The sequence below is a fragment of the Balearica regulorum genome, chromosome 6 (genome assembly GCF_011004875.1).
Source record: "Balearica regulorum gibbericeps isolate bBalReg1 chromosome 6, bBalReg1.pri, whole genome shotgun sequence".
NCBI classification, from domain to species: Eukaryota; Metazoa; Chordata; class Aves; order Gruiformes; family Gruidae; genus Balearica; species Balearica regulorum.
Window position 1 is genome coordinate 27,968,977 of NC_046189.1, and position 21,548 is coordinate 27,990,524.

The window sequence follows — 21,548 nt, forward strand, 5'->3', positions numbered from 1 at the left end:
ACCCTTCTGAGAAACTAGGCAGGAATCAGAGCATGCTATAAAACATAAAAACTAGGGAGTTTCTGATTGGTTTAGGCTTCATTTTAAATGTTTCTGTGAGTTTTGATGAAAAGCATCTCAATAGCATTATGCCTTGAAAAACTCCCTGTCAGTCTAACTTCATAGATCTCACCTACCTAGACTTCTGTGGTGCTTGTCATATTTTACTATAAGAGAAATGATTAATTAAGATGAAAAGGAACAGAATTAGTAGAAGGACTGCAAGGTGCATAAAAAAAAAGAAATACCACAAAGTGAAAGCATTAGGCTGAAGGCAGCTTTGTAGCTGAGGTCCTCAAACCTCCATCTTGTTTAATACTGTCTATCTTGCTAGTCATTATGACCAGCATGATAAACAATGCTTTTGAAACTCACTAATATTTCAAAGATAGAAAGGATGCCGATAAAGAAGAAGGATTCAGGTACTATACAGAATTTACTGAGTGACCTTGAGGCCCTGGAGTAATAGAAACAGAAGGTCGTTTCAGAACTATTACAAAATTTTGGGCACTGTCAATATTCAGCACTAGAATGGAAGGAAAATAGCCTGGGTGTTTTGGTCAATCACAGTATGACTATATAACAACTATGGAAAAAAGCAAATATTGCTCTACCATGTCTCAGGCAAAGTGTTTGCAACAGAAATAGCAAAGTATTAACAACCCTCTGTAAAGCCTGTCTAGTTCTTATTTTTATTCCCTATATATTTTTCTGCTTATCTATGTTAGAGAATGAATTTAAACTGAAACAGGTGTAGAGAACGATCAAGGAACTGGAGACATCATATAAGAGGATGAAAGATTTTTTTCTTTTTTAACCTAATAAATTCAAGGCTATGGACTGCTCTCTCTAAATTCCTCAGGAGAGAGAACCTGCAGGATGGGTATGAGATAAATGGCAAGGTGGACAAAGAATAAAGTATGTGTAAATGAAATGAGGTGGAAATCAGAAAAAAAAACATTTCATTTTCAGAGCTATGATAGGGTATCCTATACTGCATGATGAGAAACCTGCGTATGTAAGCACAGATAAGCACAGAGCTACATTAATGGAAGGAATTGTATAAGGTGGCAACTGTTGACAGGACTTTGATAGCCTGCGATAGACCCAATGACTCAGCTGAATCCTGTCTAGCCTTACACGTGCCTTTCTCCCTAGCTGAGTGTCATGCTGTGAATATGACTTGCTCTTGCAAACATTCATATTAGCAATCTAGCTTGCCATCAAAATGAGATGTGAAAAGGGATATTTTTACTACAGACTGATGCCTTGTAAAATTTGTTGCTTCAAAACTAAACAGAAGAGATTGCTCTTGATGGAGAAAACTATAAGTTGCAGAGAAATCATAAGCATGTTTTTGTTTCTTTTGGTTTTGCTTTTTCCTTAGAAAAAATAGTCAAGTGAGTAGAGTTTCTCTGAGAGGAATAAACACCTGACTGTTACTTAGGCCAAAAGAAATTGAGGGTACTCGATACACGCATAGAAATGACAGAGTGGACACTGCCTTGTCTATAAATGAAGCCCCAGCTTTTAGGACCGGTCCTTAGGTCCCTGGGTGTCCAAATGGGGAAGATCACACTGCACAGCAGCAGATAGAAGAAGAAGTGGTGATTTGTATTTCTTTTCCTCAATATCACAGTTAAGCTCTGGCACGCCTCCATCGATGTACAAGAAAGGTGAACTGTCAGGGTGTTGTGACTCAGTAGAAATATCTAGTGTCAAATCTTGTAAGACTAAATAACACAGAATGTATTAGAGGCTAATAAACAGCCATTAACCACCCAGCATTCAGATTTACCAATTACTGCTTTGTTCTAGGCCATGGACCTGCTCACTGTGGCTGACAACATCGCATTAATGAATCTCAAGCCTTAACCTCCTTGAATTCATGAATAACAATTTGACTCCATGTAACTTGATTACTATGAAATGGAAACTTTAGTTGAGTCTAAACATTGGTTATGAGGTTGAGATGAGAGAAAGACAACCCTACTCCATCACTGGTAATTTAAACTCATATAAAACCGAGCACCTGTCACAGTGATAAATGGGTTTTCTTGTTATCTCGCTGTCGGTATCATTTCCCAGTCAGATTCCTATCAAACACCCAGACAACACTGTGGAAACCAAGGTACAATTGTCTTCATTTTATTTCTTTTCCAGAGAAATGGGTAAAGGTCACAAGATGCTTATAAATGTGATTGATTTCATTTTCTTTGAGTCATTCCCAGAACACACATTAATTTACTTGTATATGCAAACGTAAGGTTTTTATAGTCATCACAGAAGAGAGAGCTGCTCATTGTTTACTGACTCCAAGCTTAAGCCACAACCACCTCAGATCAGGAGATGTCCCAATGGGTTGCATCTTTCAAGGTCCATTTCTCAGTGTATGGTTAAGATAAATCAATTTTTTAATATGTTTTACTTTAGATCAGTGCCTCAAAATTTTTAGGGTGTCCTCAGGCTGAGGAATGAGACTGAAAATATAATATGAACAAGCTCCTTCCTTACAGCTCCAGTGTGTCTTGCTTTCAGTCATGTCATATTTTTTTCTAGACTTAAATTTTTTCTTAGTTCTTTTTTATTTTAAATCTTTTGGTTTCAGGCCCTGATATGTATCAGAAGCAGAAAAGATGTAGGAAGATCAAGAAAGAAGGAAAGAAAAAAAAAACCCAATATTTAAAAACGTTAAACTTGGAAGAATTGCCTGTCTTGAGTTAAACAAGATGTCTGAATAGACAATCATCATGGTCATTTCTGAACGTAGAAGCTATGCACAAGCTGTCGCTTGGTATCGGTATGAATGAAGAGAACTTTGTCTCATCCTGACCTATCTGACAGGTTTAGGATTAGCTCTATAATACTGCAAAGTATTTTTATTCTTTTACAGCTTTAGTGCCATACATCCAACATGATCATAGTGAACTTTCATTCTCTCTCGCTGGACTGTGCTCTTAAAATATAAATTTGAATGTTGATGGATTTTATTAGCAGTCACACAGAACAGCTTGCGAACATGGATTGAACCCTCCAGAGATTAGAATAATGCTGCTGCTTGCTTTTAAGAAGTAGCTGAAGAAGGAGGTGGTAATGATGATTTTCTCTCTTTTTACAGGAAAACTTGAAATAAACAGAAGACTCAGATTCTTTCAGTCTCCATCTGATGCTTTTCCATATCTCTTCTCTCCCTAGAGTGATATAGGTAGCAGACTATAGGTTGGTCTTTCCCTTTGAAGCTGCCTCCATGTAGAGGAAAATATTTATATTAGTTGTTCATGAAATAGGATGTGTGAAAGAGAAAAGGATTTTGCATGCCAATTAACAGGTCTCTCCTTTTGTGAGAAAGGATGTCTGGTTTTAGAAGACGCTTTAACAATTGGTTCTGTATTTTAGCTGGTGGTAAAAGAAATAACAACCCTGGAGAAGGGAATAGAGGGACTCTTTTTAAAAGGGGCAGTGGGGCTGTTTGTACACTGACAATAAAGTAATCCAATATTGTGTTCTTCAGGGCAGTATCCTATGAAGAGGCACCGCCCAAGGCTGGTGAAGTGCAGCGAAGCCTCACTGCTTGCTGTTATTGCCTTGCAGCAACAGATACAACAGTTCTGCTGTCGTTTGTGCGAGCAGAGGGCAAATGCAGCATGGAAGTCAGAAGTGGAGATGAGGAAGTGCAGATATAACAATCCAATAATTCTTGAAATGTTTCACTGTAGAACTTCTCTGAGATGTGAAATTGAGTCATGTCAGACATAGCAGAGAATTGAAGCCATATCTTGAGTGAACCCTCATCTGCTAAGTCCCTGTGTATCCAGGACAAGTACGTGATACTTCCTTCTCCAGATAAGTTTGGAAAGAAAGGAATGAGGTGTGCTAAGTTCTTCAGATCTGTAAAATCCTGTAAGCCAACATTTCAGGACCATGTTCCAGGCTTCAGTCTGACAGGAAGGGGGATGAAAGATGGCTTTTTCTTCCCTCATATTGCCTGATTAGGTCTAAGATATTCCTTCTCAACACGCTGTCTGCTTTGGATCCCACCTGAGCATCTGAATTTTCCTTCATTTCTGTGCAAGTGTTCAAATTCTGGTTCCTATTAGTTAGCTATTATAGCACTTTTCGTTAGGTCATTAGCGAAATCCTTTACTTAAGACCTGTGTGATTTATGACATGCATGAGTCAACACAAAGAATAAAATCCTTATTCTTCTTATCTGTTTCCTCAGGTTACCCTTTCTCTTGTATCAATGGCCAGGCAAGAGAGTCCATTATAACCATGACCCTTTGGAATGCTAAAGTGGATCACAGCTGGAAATGTGTGAAGTTTTGCTTTAGGTAAGTTGAATGTCATCCTTTCTTTGAAGAAGACAAGGAAGACAAGGAAGGAAAGTACAATTTATCCACTGTATTGACATTTGGGTTTGGAAAGTACAAAAATATGTGAGCTGCACATACTATTAATATTAATAATGTTTAAAAAAATCCTCTCACAAGGGCTTTGTGTTAATCTTACATGATTCAGCTCCTGGTTGCATAATGAAGATCTTACATATTTAATAAGCAAATTGCAGTAGGCCCAAATGAGTGAACAACATACCACTGTAAAAAGAAACAGGGAGGGGGGAATTCTTGTTAGATGAGGTGGCTGAAAAACTGATCTACTGACATTTTTATGTCTCCTATCAAATGTCATTGTGAATTGAAAGTGGAATGTCTGAAAAAAGAAGCAGCAAGTTTCTATATAACCTGATGAATGTAACTCCATTGTTTCCATGAAATCATATTAAAAAGGTCATCGCTCTATGTACGAAAATACCATGGCAGTTGCTCTATTGCTCTTTCAATTTGGAATAAGCACTTGAATGTCATCAAAGAGAAATAGCTGATATACTATAATTAAAAGTAGATTTTGATTTACAGTGGGGAAGGTGATAAGAATGGATCCTTCCATACTGTTGATGTAGACATGCAGCTTATTCAGGAATAAAAGAAACTCTCTGAAGGATGAAGGGAAAATATGATTAAATTAAAATGTCTGGGGTATGAAAATGCATATGTGAAAGGAACTGAAAAGTTCTGCCTTCTTGTGGTGTTCTACAAGTAACTCCTTTGGGTAAAGCCTTTGCCATAGCAACAGATAAAACCTTTATGAGGTGCAAAGTTTCGCTAAGAAAATGAAGGTTTTCTATTCCAGTTCAGTTGATGTCTTGAAATGAAATGAAGTCTGGCACGAGTATTTTGTGACTTATCATCAAAGATGTGTTTTTTAAGAGTATAACAACAGTCTGGAGTGGTTTTAGGCAGTAAGATACACACGAATGCTGCTTACTGCTGGAGATGAAAAGCAGAAATCAGAACACAAATGCACAGTGACTTCATCTACTCTACTCTGCCCACTGTCCTGTCATGTATTCTTTCTCTTCCATGTCTCATCATTTTTGATATCTGCATTGCCATTTTTCCTTTTAGCCTCTCCATGATGTCTTGTATCTTCTATACTTTTCACATTTTTTACAAATAGTTAGATGGAAGCATTGGGATAGACCTTAGATAGACACCTTAGGGTGTAACTTTTCTTCCTATTTCTGATGGCTCAGTACTTTGCTTTGCATTACATCACTTCCTACCTCACACTGTATTCTCTGTTTATCGCATGGAAAATCACTGATCCAGGCCTTCCCTCATCCCTTGTCCTTCATTTTATTTTTCAGTCACCAACAGTTCTCTGTGACACCTCGTCCTTCAACATGCTTTTGCTTCCATTCACAGTAAGGCTGTCAATGACTTTTGTTGACGATTTCAGCTCTTGCTTATTCTCAATTCTAAATTTGAAATATTCTCATTCTGTGCATTTTATAAAGGTTCCTAAGAGCACAGCTACAAAGGTCTTTCTTATGTCATCGTCCTCTTCACTGAAGGGCCCTGGCTCTTCACAAGATACAGGGAACTATCTCAGAGGATTAGGGTGAGTCATAAGAGGATCCTCTGATTGTTTGACAGTCCTGTGAGTTTCTTGGCATTTGTACTCTTAGAATTTAAATTGTGTCAATTATACCTGCAGATGGAACTTTTCCTCGAACTGTGCCAAAAAACACTTTCTGTTTTCATCTTGCCTTTTTGCCTTTACCATCAGGAACATCAGTTTGTGAATGGAAGTTCTCTGTGCTGCAAATTGCTGAACACTTAAACAAACACCCCCTCCCCTTTCCGTGTTTCCTACCCTAGGCTGTGTAGTTATTTCTCCTCTTTTGCTCCTTTTTTATTCCTCTTTGTATGAGGGATCTATCCTGACATTGTAGAACTGGGACTGCAAGATTAGAATGACAACGTGTGAAATAGAAACCTCTGTCTATCATTTTGCAATCAGCACTCTGCAATGCTCTTTCCTGGCTGCTATCAAATCTCTGAGTTACGCTTTTATCAGCTGGTTTGCTTTTATTTTTATTTTTTTCATCAACTAGGTCCTCAAGTGCTTTTTGAAAGCTGGCAGGTCAGCTGAGCTGCCTCTCCCTCATCTCTGTCTTGAACACAAATGCTCAAGGTCTCAGAGGCATTCAATTAAAGAAGGTATTGAAATGGGGCTCAGAACGGCAGGTCGTACTTTTAAGCTATGTTGTCAGCGGATTGTGGTCTGTACTGGGAAGCCCTCCCAGTCACTGTCTGTGGGAAGAAATAAAGTCTGGGGACAGCAGGACAAATGTGGCACCACTTGGGGATCATCTTATCAACCCACTCCTCAGCATTGCCTTGTGACTGAGGCCAAAACCGCAGTGCTGCCCTATCCCTAAACTGATTTGTGGGATGTTAGACTGACATGCAGTCACAGCACAGGAAGGAGAGCCCACCTAAAAAGTAAAATAAAATTACAGAAATAAAAAAGGAAGTTCTCACAATAAGTTTTCAGCCATTCCAACTCAAGATATTTCTTCCTTGGAAATGCCAAAATATTCTATATTTTACACTCTCTTTTCCGAAAACCTTGACGTTTGTGATTAAACTTACTTTTCAGGGTAATTTTGGTATTAAAGTACCTATTCGACTGCCTCGGGCACTTCGTTCAAAGAGAGAAAGTAGAAAAGAAAGTGAAAGCAATATCAATTAAACTGAGAAAAATCAGTCTTTTCTTTAGAAAGCCAATTTTTTTATTAACCGTCAGATGAATTATTTTCCTCTGGCTGGTGTGTAACAGTGGGGAGGGTAAGAGCGTTGATTTCTGGCTCTTTTTATCCTTCCAGTTCAGTGCAGACAAATGCAGTATGTTACTTACCCTGCTTATACACACACGCCTTCTCCTTTTGCTTTTGCCTGATGTTTTTGACTGGATTTGAATTTATATTGTTGTATGTATTAATAATTTGGCTTTGAATTAATAATTGATTCTTTTTCCAAGCAATACTGTGGTTCCCAAGCACTCTGTATGCATCACAACACCCCTGAACTATGAAGGCTATGAAACTGCCTTTTGCGCTCAGTGTAGGTTAGAATGAGTTGAAATTCACTCATCTCCCAGGGCAGGAAATTCTAGATTTCAGTCTTCTCATATAATGTCCAACATACCATTTTTTGGTACGGGCAGTCTGGTTTACCCTTTTAAGCAATCAGTGGAGTGACTCCTGTTGACTAGACAGGCAAAAAGCTGAGGCCAGCAGCTGTCTGGGGACGAGGCAGGAGGATGCTGCACCCTCTGCTCTGCTGAGCGCAACACCAGGCAAGGTAAGTCTCCATTGCAGCCCTGCCTCTTCAGTCTTCTCTTCAGGAAGCCCCTCCTGGGTCAGCACTGTATGTAAAAAGTTCGTGATTTTCACATGGCTTAAACTAGAAACTGAATGTTTAGTTCACTAGTGACTTGCACTTCACAAAACCAGTCACAAGTTTGGTCCCTGCTGCAGATGGATAAATACCCAGGTCCTTTTCCTTGCCTTTCCATTCAGAAATGAATGTGGGAGGGAGGAAATATAGTTCACTGTAGATAAAATCACAGACACTTTAAATTTCCTGAATGTGCCATTTATTAGGCTGCCTGATAAAAGATATATGCATCATAGAGATTTTTTTTCTCAACCTCTCCTTCCTAGTGTACAGAGGACCCCCCTATGTGTGTTCTCTCTGCAGTAGAAGATTTAATTTATCTCCTTTATGCAGGTGCATGGGGGCCCAACCTCCCTCTTTCCATTTCTCTGTGAAGGTCAGAGTCCTGAAAAAGGGCCTTGTCTTCCCCCTTCCAGGAGGTAATTCCTGGAAACAGAATGAGGGAAGCAAAATACAGCATCCACAGGTGTGCATTCAGTGAAAATGTCAAGGCTATTCAAAAGCTTGTTCTCTCTAGCAATTAGTGGTCCTGTATGTCAAACAAAGACTTCACCACTTAATTTTCAGCCTTTCTGAACATCACATTGTATGTTCAGTCTTTGACGGCTTAGGAAACAAGGCTCTCATCACAAAAACATGGGCCAAAATGTGTCAAGCGAGGCATCTCACAAAATCCAAGGCCTGCTAGGAAATGCAGCTCACCAGTGAACAACAAGGATGACGAACTGTGAAAGTTCAGGCTCCAAACTCCTGCAGTTGCTATTTTCAAAGTCCTCAAGGTGATTTACAAGTTATTTAGGCAAGTGGAAACAACTCAGTCCTTTTCAAAGATGGTAAACTGAGTCACGGAGAGGTGAAGTGAGAACAGGCTAGTGCAGGCCGGCCACGCCTGGGCTCCCAAAAGCTGACCTGGGTCTCCCCTGGGCTTGGATCCTCCAACCCTAAGGAAGGCCACACGGTGGCAAGGCCTCTTGTCCATGGTCAGGCAAAAGTCCTGTGGAAGCACCAGGATCTGAAACTGGGTCTCTTCAGTCTCAGGACACTACTTTTATTTTTATTTCTCCTTCTGCATACATCCTCCAAGGCTTTATTAAGCCTGCTGCTCGTTATCTGTTATAGACTACTGTTGTACCTAATAGCTGAAGCGCTGTCATTACAGTTTGTCTTTAACCATAGCAGTTAGACAGTGTTTATATAGTGGTCACCGCAGCGTCTTTATAGCAGCGTTTGGTGCTGAGCAAGCTCTGCGCAGAGCTCAGCCCTGACTGAGACGTTCAGAAACATTCAGCAAAAATTAGGATTTCCCGTGGTGCTTGCCCTCCTGTGCAGCGTGTCTGACATCGCTTATGAAGTATCTTCAGTTTACTCAGTTATCCAAAGATACAGTATATCTCTTTGAGTAATGCCTGTGAGTTCATCCCTTTTTTTTATGCTACTGAAGTACAGCTAACTATAAGGCTCTGAATTTTGGCATTTGTGTCTCAGCAGGAGTAGAACTGTAAGCACCTGGGTTTATGTATTTATTTAATTTTCTCTAAGGAATGGTTTACTATGAGTGATGATTTAATACTTTCTGTTTCAGATTAATTGTGAGCGTCAGATAATGAAGAGTTCAGCAATAAACAACCCAGGATGTCTCACCTAAGTTTCAGGTATTTCAGTTTTGTCTCACCCTAAGAACTGCTAATTCCAGTGGTCAGGTTAAAGTGAAGATCTAATTGCTCATCTTCCTCTGCATGGTCAGACCTTTGGGCCTTTTGGTTTTGTTTTTATTTGCTTTTGCTATACATTTCTCAGTATTGTTCAGGAAAGTGCAGAAGAAAAGACAGAGTTAATTTAGTCTCTCAGATGAAAAATCCCTCATCACTGACAAAATCTGCTATGCCTGTGCCAGGTCTCTAACAGCTTGAAAATCAAATTAGGCACAGAATTATTACAGACACTGTTTGCTGTCAACAACCTGTGGGGGGGGGGGGGAATAGTTAAAGAAAAAAAAAAAAAACAAAAACCCACCAACCAAAACAAACAGAAAAAGCCTTCTCCAGGTATCTCAGTAAGAGCCATGCTTCCCAGTCCATTTGCAGCTTCTCACTCCTGCTCTGGTGTTCCCTTTTGCCAAATGACTGGGTCTGAAACAAGGGCTGCAAAACAATGTTTTAAAAAGTCATTTGAAAGAGAGCAGAGAGATTGCATGCCAGCTTGAAAGCAAGGCAGCAAGAAATACCTGAACTTGCTTTGCTGGTGATGAGGAAACTTCAGCAGATTCACTCTAGGCTGAGCTCACTAGAGTGGAGGAAGGGGATTTAATCTCAGTTTTTGTCAGACTTTCCCAGTGCAGTGGCATGTGCTGGTCAGTACAGCCCTGATGGAATTTTCTCACGGGGAAGCTGAATGCCAGTGGACTGAAGCTACCTTGGTTATGATTACCCTTCTTGAATGTAAGAAAAGATGCAGTGGCTCAGATTAAAAAAAGAAAAAAAAAATTACTTCTAGCCCAGTCTCTAACTGTGGTCACGAGCAAATGTCTAGAGCAGATTAAGAACAGCACAAGCATATACATTACTTCCCTCCATGCACTCCAAAATGCCACGTCAATAATAATCATCAGTGGATTCTGTTATGAACTTAATCACTCTATTATTGAATGCATATAAACTATTAACATCTACAATATCCTTTAGCTATATGGTCTACGAGTATCCACCCTATGGGGCAAATAACCCATTTTTTTTCTGTTTGTTCTGAACTTGGCAACTAGTAGCTTCACATAGCATACCCTAATTCTTGTACTCATAAAGAGACGAACAATCAATTCCCATCCATACGCTGCACAGTCCTCCTGTTTCCAAGATCTTTCCTCATCCACAGGATTTTCTATACATTCGCTAAGCATTGCTACTCTTCTCTGAACCTTTCCCAGTTCCAGTCTCTCCTTGGAAATACATGGCAGGAAGGGATATCTTGCTGCACGTCCTATGTTCCTGGGTCTACAGCATTGTCTACTTTTCTTAGAGCCATCTGAATTTAGTTGTCTTCCCTCTCCTGTTCACAGGATATGTGCCACAGAGCTTGTCCTGCCTTTCATGGGAGATGGAGGGGGCCACAGACTCTTAGCTGGCCTGGTAATTCTTCTCTTGGTGTCCCCTGACCAGCTTTGGAGGCAAATTCAGTTGTCACCGTCAGCGAAGGGATGTTGGGCTAGAAATCTGAGCCAGCCGGGCACCACCTATACATGTGGTTTGATGTACTTGTTTTATTGGTCTGTCCATGTCCAGTCTTGCCTTGAAGAGGCATCACCACAAATGGAAACTACCTATGGGGAAAAACTCTCTAATGCATTACAGTTTGCAGAGCCTTTATCATTTCAGTTGTGCCTGAGCCGTGAGCAGAGCTCTTTGCAACATGCTGCTGCTGCAGTTGTGCAGTCGTCGCCATTAAAGCTAGTAGGCAGCAGCAGGTGAGCTTGCAATTTCAATTTTAAAGAGTATTTCTTTTTTCCCCTCCCCAATATGCCTAAGCTGACATGTCACATTGAGCAGCCTTTTTTTCACTTCCAAGTTGTAAATGTAATTTTGCTAATGTATGGTTACTACTTCCCAGCAGGCATGTAACGCAGACATTGTGAATCAACTCATATCTTGGACGTTTGTCTTGTTTTGGGAGAAAGGGAAAGAGACAACACCAAAAAAGAGTGAATCCAGGAATAAGAAGTTAAAATCAATCAAGAACCTAGGAGAAATATTTGTGAAACCTCACCTTGCCTTCTTAGGTTACCAGGCAAGATTTCCCTGAGATACTTCTAGCTAATCAGAAAGAATGTAAAGAAATGGAGCTTCCATGTATGGATACATTTTATAATTTTATGTTGACACTGTCTCTCAGCATTTTGCCTCTTTTTAGTATGTCATGTTGAAAGGAAAGTGTTTGTTTTGATCTCTACCTTTTTCAGCACAGTGGGCAGCTTGTTTTTGTGGTGCTACTTAATGCCTAGCAGGAAATCCTGTTGAGGCTTTTCAAATGCCTCTTGTTCACAGACACCAACAAATAGTTAGAATTGGAGGGAGAATATTTAGAAATGAGCTGAAGGTGAGAAAATGTTTCTAAGGAGAAAGTTGATAAATTTATAGAGGAATATTGGATTTTATGCTATGGGTCATTTAAAATTGGACAATACAATATATCCATCGGAATGTGAACTTGTATTGGACTTGAGGGGTAGATTAAACACTCTGGGTGGCTTTAGGGATGAGATTTTCAAAAGCAGTCAGTCTGCTCTTTCTATTTAAGTGGTAATAGTGTTCAGTTAGCATTCAGCACATTTTGAATATCCCAGGATTTCTCTGGTTTTATAAATTGAATCTTCAGTTCTTTATTAAAAGAAAATACCCTGAAACTCAAAGACAGAGTTTCCTGAAAGTACATGTGTTTGCATGTTCCAGGCTGCAAATATGAAGTTTTATTATGTAGTATTTGTAAACCTATCACAGAATTCCATGTTTCTGCAGCATCTTGGATCATTGCTGAACTTCTTTTAGGGCTGTCTCATCCCCTCAAGGGTCCTCTTGTGTCAATTAACTTTAGGAGTAAGATTCTCCTAATAAATCCATCAGTGCTACTGTTGTGAATTCCTGCCTTTGTTATGCTTAGCTCTGCCTGACCGTGGAAGGCTAGAAAAGAGTCTAGATTCAAAATATACCAATTTGATCAGCCTTGGCAGGAGGAATCAAAACGTTACAAAGACTCACTTGATTTTCTTTGAAGAACAGATGGGAACCCTCAGCATGTGCTGTATCCAGACATCATCATGTGCAATACAGGGCTGAAGTCAAATGCACCTCACAGTGTTTCCTAACCCTGGCAAGCTCTGCAGCATGCAGTTGTTCTTCTTGAGCTAAACATGCAGTCTGAACATAATTTGGAAGACAACTTTGCTGGGGGCAGGAGGCTGGACTAGAGACCTCCAGAGGTCCCTTCCAGCACAAGTTTCCCTACGACTCTGATTCTGGAAGTGAGTCCCTTCAACTATGTCCTCAGTTCCTGTAATGATTCCCTGAAATTATTGTAGATCTGTAGTTTTAAAACCACCAAAGGACTGCTCTGGATACTGACTACTGAAACTGCTTAGGCTAGGGCACTGTCAAGGTATTTAATGTTTGAGGCACAGCTTTCCTTTCCCAGCACATCTTCTAGGCTCCTTCCAGTTCTGGGAGGCTTTACCACCCCACAGATGGATCCCAATATTTCCATGTTTCTGCATGCTTTTCTCTTGAATAGAAGCACTAAAAGATTTCCTGCACCTTTTTCCCTTGGTTGCACTCCCTGTTGTCACAGCTCTGACTAAAAAAAGCATCAGAGTACAGTTTGATGGAGCTGAAATAATATATATATGATTCCTTAGATAGTTGGCAGGTCGTTGAGAAATAGCAGAAAACAATAATCAACTGGGACTAGCTGAAGCACATAACTTAACTGCAGCCTTATAGATAACACCTTTCACTTTTAAACTATCTATTAACAAGGGTTGAATGAAAACCACAAACATTCATCCCTTTGCTGCATTTCTTTCTTTACCATGCTACCACATTCCCTAAACTGATTATTTGTTTCTTTCTAGGTTGCCTCAGGAGAGGGGAGAAGTCTGAAGACTTAAAAGACTAGTGAGATAGTAATCATTGGTTCACACTGTTTCCCTTCCAGCAACTTGCTGTAAGCAAGAACAACAGAAAAAAAAAATAAATATACAAGATAGAGAAAGAAACAGAGCCTGAGGAGAGAACATTCATATTGTCATTTAGATGAACTATGCAGCTATCTCTCTTGACACACCTATTCCACAAACATGTTTCTTCTCAACCTGATATTCATTTTCTGTCCTTCTTCATTACATTAGTGATTCTTTTTTTTTTTTTCCCCTCCTATGCCCACAGTCTGAACCACTTGCTTATTTTTTGGCTATATTAGCCAGGTTGTTTGTATTGCTGTCCCACGGGTGACCTAGCAGCTCAAACTAATAACACATATTTCTTTGTCAACATGTTACTCTCCAAGCTTGTTGAAGACATTTTATATGTCCAAATTGCAGTGATGTATTTTGGGGATAATAACACAGAAATGGAATTAATGCCTTTTGGACCCTTCCTCTCTTGCAAGATTGGACTGGCCTAGATAAATGGTTTACTCACCTAGCTTATTCTGGTTTTCTTTTCTTTCAAAATCCCTGAATTTAATAATGTTGGATTTTTTTCCAGACCTCTTCAAAGAATTTTTATGTTTGTTTCACTCGCTTTGTTCTTATACAGCAGGATCTTCAAGTTCTGGTTCTAACTAAAAATCGAATAAATTGAGACATTTTGATATCATGAAGGTGTGATTAGTTTCATTTACATTGCAAAATACCTGGGGCTGAGATTTATGTATTTCTTGAGTATCTATCATAATGAAGTTTCTTGACTAGGATGAGGAGTCTGGTCTGTGTTTGAGATTCCTGACACATGATTGAGACAATGTTCATGGTAAAGATAAATTAGTTCCAGAAAGAAGGTAGAACTATTTTTTTATATCTCACTCATTTACCTCATCATTAAACTTGTAAGAACATTGTACCTTCAAGTCTGTGACAAATTTGGTTGAAAATGGCCAGTAGAGTCAAAAGCTACCAAGGCGGATGGGGACATAAATGACAGATGATCACAGGAACTTTCTGTGTCTTAGAGAAACCAGGCTAGAGAAGAACTGTGGAAGAATAGTTATTTCTTAACTATCCATTAGTGCAGAGAAAGATGTGCTGTCAGAGTCCATCACAGATAAGGCATGGCAATCCAGTCCCACGTTCCTCAGTAAAACATTAATGATAATGATTTTGCTCAAGCAATACCCACAGGCCTTAGGAGACAGATCAAGTTCGTCCCTCATGTAAGACTCCATCCACATACAGCAGCAGAAAGTCCTGGTCCTACAGATGTTAGGATATGAGAAGATAAGAAAGCAATGGAAAATGGTAGAAGAAAATCAATTCACCTTATTCTTAACATGTGGAGGATTTAGACACGTTTTAATTTAGTCTCAGATCCTCAGAGAGTTTGGTGCCCAGGGCCTATTGCCTCTCTTGGAAATTAGGTACTTAAATCCTTGTGAAGTTTTATGTATGGGTGACTTACCCAAGGTCATGCACATACCATCTGCAGAGTTGTGGTCTGAATGGAACTGCACTAAATTTCACACAAATTTGTAAATTCTGCAAAGAACAGCTTAATCTGGATACATGTAAAGTGGGATCTTTTTGACTGTGCTGTATCTCATCTGGTTGTTTGTTTTTCTAACGCTAGTACTGGATACAACTAGAGGTTTTATTTGGTTTTAACATACAAAGAGTTTGAAGTTCAATTATGAACCATTAGCATATCTAGTCTAATTTGAGGGTTATAAAACACAGAAATTAACCTGTGTAGTTAGGGCCTAGTGTCATAGAAAGGATGCTGCTTTGTTTTGCCACAGGTTTCCACCAGTAGCTCAGGCTGGTTGCTCAGTTCGTCTTCTAGATAAGGTCTGTATGATCACGTTAGCTCAGATGCTGTGCCTCGCAGTCAATGCCCTGTTAGCCAGACAGCACACACTGTGGCTCCAGTCTGGAGCACCCCAACAGTGAGAAGACCAGTCTGCTTGCTGGCTTCATCCTGACCAGCAGTGTGGTACAGCTGGCTCCATGCATTGGCTCTGCAAATTAAAACATAGCTACCAAAGGCAGCATAGATAAAAGCATTCAGTTCCCTGACACTAGGGATATGAAGAAGAGGAAATGGCTATTTCTTCACAGAAACCAATTACGCTTAATTTATTTAGCTTGGCAAAAAAAAGGGTGAAGACCCAGAAGGCATAAAGGCAGTGGAAAACAAGGCAATGTTAATATTATTAAGAATGGGCATAAACTAGCTGTGGATACATTTGTAATAGAAATTGAATGATGGTTTCTGACCTTCAGAGCAACAAAGGTCTGGAACTCCCTCCAAATAGCTGGACAGCATTTAAAAGGCCTGATTTGTTTTAAGAGAATATGGATCCCTTTTCAAAAATACTCTGTCTGAATAGCTTAGTAATTTCCTTTTTTAACTGAGGAACATGACTTACCTCACAGGGAACATTGTGAGGAAAAATGAACGGATGACTGTGGGATGCTAAAAGAGCTGCTAAATACTAGGTAGCCAAAGGGGTTTGGCTGTGAACACTGCCAATAGCTCAGCATGTAGGATGTCTTGTCTCCAGGCCATTCTGGAGTTTATCCTACTGTATCCTTTCAAATTAGCCACATTCCAGCAATATGCTATATAATGTATGTGAGCCAGAACATAGTGAAGGAGGGAAGAAATAATTTTTTTCACACTCAAATAGTGGATTCATGCAGGTAAAATGAGCCACAGTATTTGAAATGTCAAAATCCTTAATATAGCTTTGCATGCATTTGGGTGTTAATTTGTATTTATCATTGAAGCAAAAAAGTGTGGCAAGGAGAAGGTGACAGGCTTTCACCAAAGTGTCTACTCCAATCATTTGTTAATGATAAAAGCTTTTAGAATATGTCTAAGAGATGAAAGAGATTTTTCTGATCAACTGAAACAAGTGTGAGGGTTAACTGCCTCCCCATGTTCATGGATATATATACATGAAACCCCAAAGCAGATAGCTTTGATATACTCTAAACCTTTTCAGGAGGCATATTTTATCAGCTTGTGGGTATTCTGTAATCAAAACTCTTTTGAAATGTGTAAGGCTAATATCTTCCTAACAAACATGAAGTGCTTGGTTTCAGGGATCTCTGCTGGAAGTTGGGGATCTTCCCTTCTCAGTCAGTAAAGCTGTGTCTTCAGGTGTGTATCAAACAGCCAGAGGGAAAAAAGAAAAAGAAAAAGAAAAAAAAGAAAAAAAAAAGGAAGTAAGTAGTTTCTACAGCAAGAAAACAGATATTCTTACAGTGTTAAATGATATAATTCCAACATGCACTGCAATTACAACCCAACCTGCTCATCATCTCCATGGTGGTTACCTTTGCAACCATTCTAGCAGGATTTCCTATTGTAATCTGAGGAAGTAGCTCAAGTGCCAGGGTAAATTTTCCTAATGTGTTGATTTTGGTGGCAGCTTGCACTGGGGGCACCAGCCATCTCTCACTGCATGCTCTAGAAAGTAGAGATAAAACCAAGTTGTCTCACTTGAGCACTTACCCGACATGGAATTTTTCATCTCATCAGGCACAGTGTTGGTGCCTTGAATTGTAAGTATTTGGCCTTCTGCTGCTGTAAACTGCTATGTGAGCTCTAAAGCAAACCAATGCACATTTTTCTTGTGTCAGTGTTTCTCTTTATTCCCATACCAAGATAATTCTTGGTGAGGTTGCACAATGGGCTCTTTTGCCTGCAAGCAACTGCTTCAGAGCTGACTGCAGAGAGCTCCAAAATCTGAACTGCAGCACCAGTTCTTGTTTATCTCAACAGGGAAGGGAGAGTTATGTGGAAAGAAACTATTTGTTTTATTTTTTCTTTTTTTTTTCTTAACTTCCTAACATCTTGTGCAATACTCAGTATGTCTCTGTGTTTGTGTACAAGTATGCAAGAGTGAACACCCATTGGCTTGTGACTAGTATAAATTAGGCTCATATTTAGTTATCATCCTTTTCATAAGACTCCTTTGTAAATTACTGTTTATTGCCGAACTTGTCTGGCCTTGAGAGAATCAGAATCTTTTTAGTTTCTTTATTGTTACTGTTGTTCTAATTGCAGATTTGTTCATCTCTGAGGTATTGGGAGTACATTGTAGAGATCATTAAATTTATTGCTCTTCTGTTTAGAGAGAAGAAAGAAGTGGTCATGCTACTTACATCTTTATATCAAAACCTGAGTATGTCAAAGATTAAAAGATAAACTTAAGACATTTTTTACAATTCTCTTCTAAGCACACTTCATAGTTCAGAACAGAAGTTTCTCTCATGCTGAAATATTTCCTGCCAATGACATTTGATGTTTGCCTCAGTTACTCCTCAATCATCAAACTTCAGGTGTTTTGCCAGTGATATAATCAGGGTGTTAGTGTGGATGGACTGATCTGAGTTTAGATAAATTGCCTCTTCCATTCTCTTTGGTTTGTACTTTTGAAGAGTTGATAAGTGCAAGGCACCCAAATGCTGCTTGAAATTCAATGAGATCTGAGATCGTGTCTCTCTGAATAAGGACTCAGGAAGTATGACAGTAACCTAAAAAGAATGACCTAAAAGATTCCCTGCAGTCTTAAATTTAGCCTTCATATTCTCCTAAAGAGCTTCCAACTGTGTAATTGCAAATTATGTTAAATAATAGCATATTTTTCTCTTATTCAGAAGGTGCATTGAAGTATCTTAGATTTACTCCATGTTTATAGAATGGTGGCTGCATTGCCACTAGGTCACTCCATGCATCAATATTAGGAATATATTAAGAAAGCCAAAGAAACACTTATTTCTTTTCTCTCTGTAGAGGCAAGTCTGCCAACAGCCTGAGTCGCACTGCTTTTCTTATAGCTGAGGATAGTCCTTACAGCTGAAGATAGCATGAAGTTTATTCACATCTGTAAATTTGATTTGTCTTGCTCTTCTGAGGCAGAAGGAGGGCTGGTTTGCCACCTTTGCTTCATGTGCATGGGCTGAGATCCATGGAAAAACCTGTCAAAGCTCTTGTTGCATTCAGTGGCAAAAGAATATTTTTACCAACAGATTTGAGGACTGCGATTCTAGAATGACTTTAAGCATAAAGTTGTCCTGTCCTCATTCAGTCTGCACCTAACAGCTTCCTTTGGTCAACAAGGGACTCACTGGAACTGAGGTTTGTGACCTTCCTTGCAAACACGCTCAGAAGCGTTATTGAGGAACCAACAGCTGAACTACGTATTTTTCAGCCTTTCTTCAGAGCTCAGCTGTCCCTCTGTGTTGTTGGGCTCTCCAAAGCAATTTTTTGAGCTGATCTTTTTCTAAGTGTCTATGTGCTGGGGAAGAGTCTGTGAAAACCTGCCCTGTGCTTCCTTATTCAGAGCTGCCAGGAATTCCTTTATTTAGGACTAGCAATTAGAAAGTAGTGTGGTTTTGGGTTGGGGTTTTTTTATTGTTTTGTGGGGTTTTTTTGTGAAATGTAGCTGCAGTGGCATTTCATATAACCAGCAATTCTGCAGTCCTTCAAAGTTTACTATAGCTGGAGGAATGGCTAAATGATGAGCCAGCCTCCCTGTTGTCAAACCACAGCACAGACTTCCAAAGCGAGCCTGGTGCTGCTTTCTTTCCTGCCTCCATTGATTTGTGAATCCATACTCGTCAGAAAGTGTGATTTTGTTCTTGTTTCTCACACTTCCCTCGAGCTAACTGTGACTGTTATTGTGTTTTGAATTTGGTTTCAGGTTCCTACTGAGACTTTATACCTTTGATATAGAGTGTGAATTAAAAAAAAAAAAAAAAAAAAAAAAAAAAAAGGAAAAAATGAGGAGGCAGTAAAAACTGGGTTATAATGTCTATGGGCCTTTTGGTGGTTTGAGGTGGTTTTTTTCAGCCTGGTCAAGAAGACATAACTTTTCATCTTAAATTATGTTTTTTAACCCCACAGTAACCATTGCAATTGTGCAGTTCATTTTGTGAGCATGGATTGAAGGGTGAACGTGTAGGAGAGCTCAGCTGCTCTGTAACCAAGCCCATGGAACAGAGCTGCATGCTGGGATGTGCTCTTGGTTCACTGCACCATAATATCTGATTTTACTTACAGAAAATAAATAGAAAGGAGGGGATAAACCTGGAATTCAGGAACAGGAATTTTAGTATTGTTTCCAGCAGGCTTCCTCTGCTTCATATCTCCATTCCGCTATAAATATGAAAAACATTGCAGAAAAAGTTAAGCTCAGGTAAAGTGCTGGACTTGAATCTCTCTCAGACATGAACTGAAAGAAGTCTCTACATTTGGAGTGGTGAGCTGTTATGGGGGAAACTAAGGGTTGTACAGAATGAGGAATGATCAGACATGGGACTTTAGGAAGACCTTAAAGTCTATCATCATTACCAGTGAACAAATTATGTTTATACACTGCGTTCTACCTGGAACACCTAGGCTCAATTCAGATCTTTAAGTATGGTTGCGGGAAATTTGGGTCTGGTTCCTTGAACTGACAGAATATCCTCACTATAACAGTTTCCCTAAGTCTAAAATTGAAATAATCTATCTTCTAAGAGACAGCATGCTGATGATTTGTTTCATATCTCACTCTAAAAATGACATATTATTATGAATCCATCCCTTCTTGCAGTAAGTGTGTGATGATAAGGAATCATTGTGTCTTTAAAGCAAAGGCAAAATGTGAAACAACAGTTGCTCCTTTGGCATTGATGAGTTAACCTGGATTTTTTTGTATCCCAGGCTATCCAGATTGAGGAACTCATAATAAATTGCTCACACCATTACATTTCTCTGAGACTTCTTCTTACAGAGCTCCTTTGAAAGATTAATTGTCAAACTTTAGTTTGGGACTATATAAAATACTTCATAACTCCATAACTTGACATAAGTATTAGCATAAATGTGGTGGGTGATAAAAAGAGTTATTTTTCGTATTAATTTGAAAGGTTGAGCTCATATCATTATTCGTGATTGAGTAAATAAATAGGTTTTTATTTCAGGGTACTAACAGCACTATAAATAGTCACTCTAAGGTTTCTGGATCTCATCTGACCCCCATTAAATTTGATGGAAATGTATATCCTGATATCCATGTTCTTTGGATCAGATTCTTTACCTAGGATGACTGTAATTCACCTTTCCTTGGTCATTTGTGGCAGTACTTTCAAAACTGCCTCAAAAGAATGAAGTATAAAAACAGATGGGGTTTAGTCAAATGTTTGTGTCCCCTTTTCCCTCCCCTCCAGTGAAGTGATGGAGGAAATGTGCAAATGACTCTGTTGCCACCCTTGCCCCATCTATTAAAAAGGAGTTATAATACAGATCTTCTTTATAAAGTCCTTGGAAATCTATCAAGGGAAAAGTGCTATGGAAGAGTTAGGTAAAAGAGGTCTTGCAGAAGTTCCTATTTGTTTTCATTTTTCTCTGACATTATGTACACACTTGTGTCTTCTGAGCCCAAGAACTCAGCTGGATAAAGCAGCCTTCTGAATTTCACCTCATATCGACTGCAACACATGTGTTTTAACAGTAGGGATAATAAGATAAGGAGCACTGACACTGACAATGCCCTGGAATAGATCGTTTAGAAAGGTTGTGAATTTTCCATCGTTGAGCATTTTGAAGAAGAGGTCAGAGAAACATCCATCAGGAAGGAAACCACTTTTATTGGGAACAGGCAGTGGAGTAGAGAGCAATCTGATGTCCTTCCTAAAGGTGGATCATTTTTTGAATTGATTCCAAAAGTAGCTTGAGGCAAAAGAACAGCAGTTCTATAACCAGGACCATTCTGATGCTCAAAATGCTGTTATTCTTGCTGCTATCAATTCCAGCATTTGGGAAATGTTTGATGGCAGCTGTTCCTGTGGAATCACATAGCATTGCAAGGGGGTACTCCACAGTCTGTACCTAATGGCACCGAACAGGATCATCAGTCACCATACAAGGTGTCTGCTCTACTGCTCTCACCAGGTACAAGGCAATTACAGAGGATACAGTGAACCACCCATCAGGGAAAGTCTCTCCTCTCAGT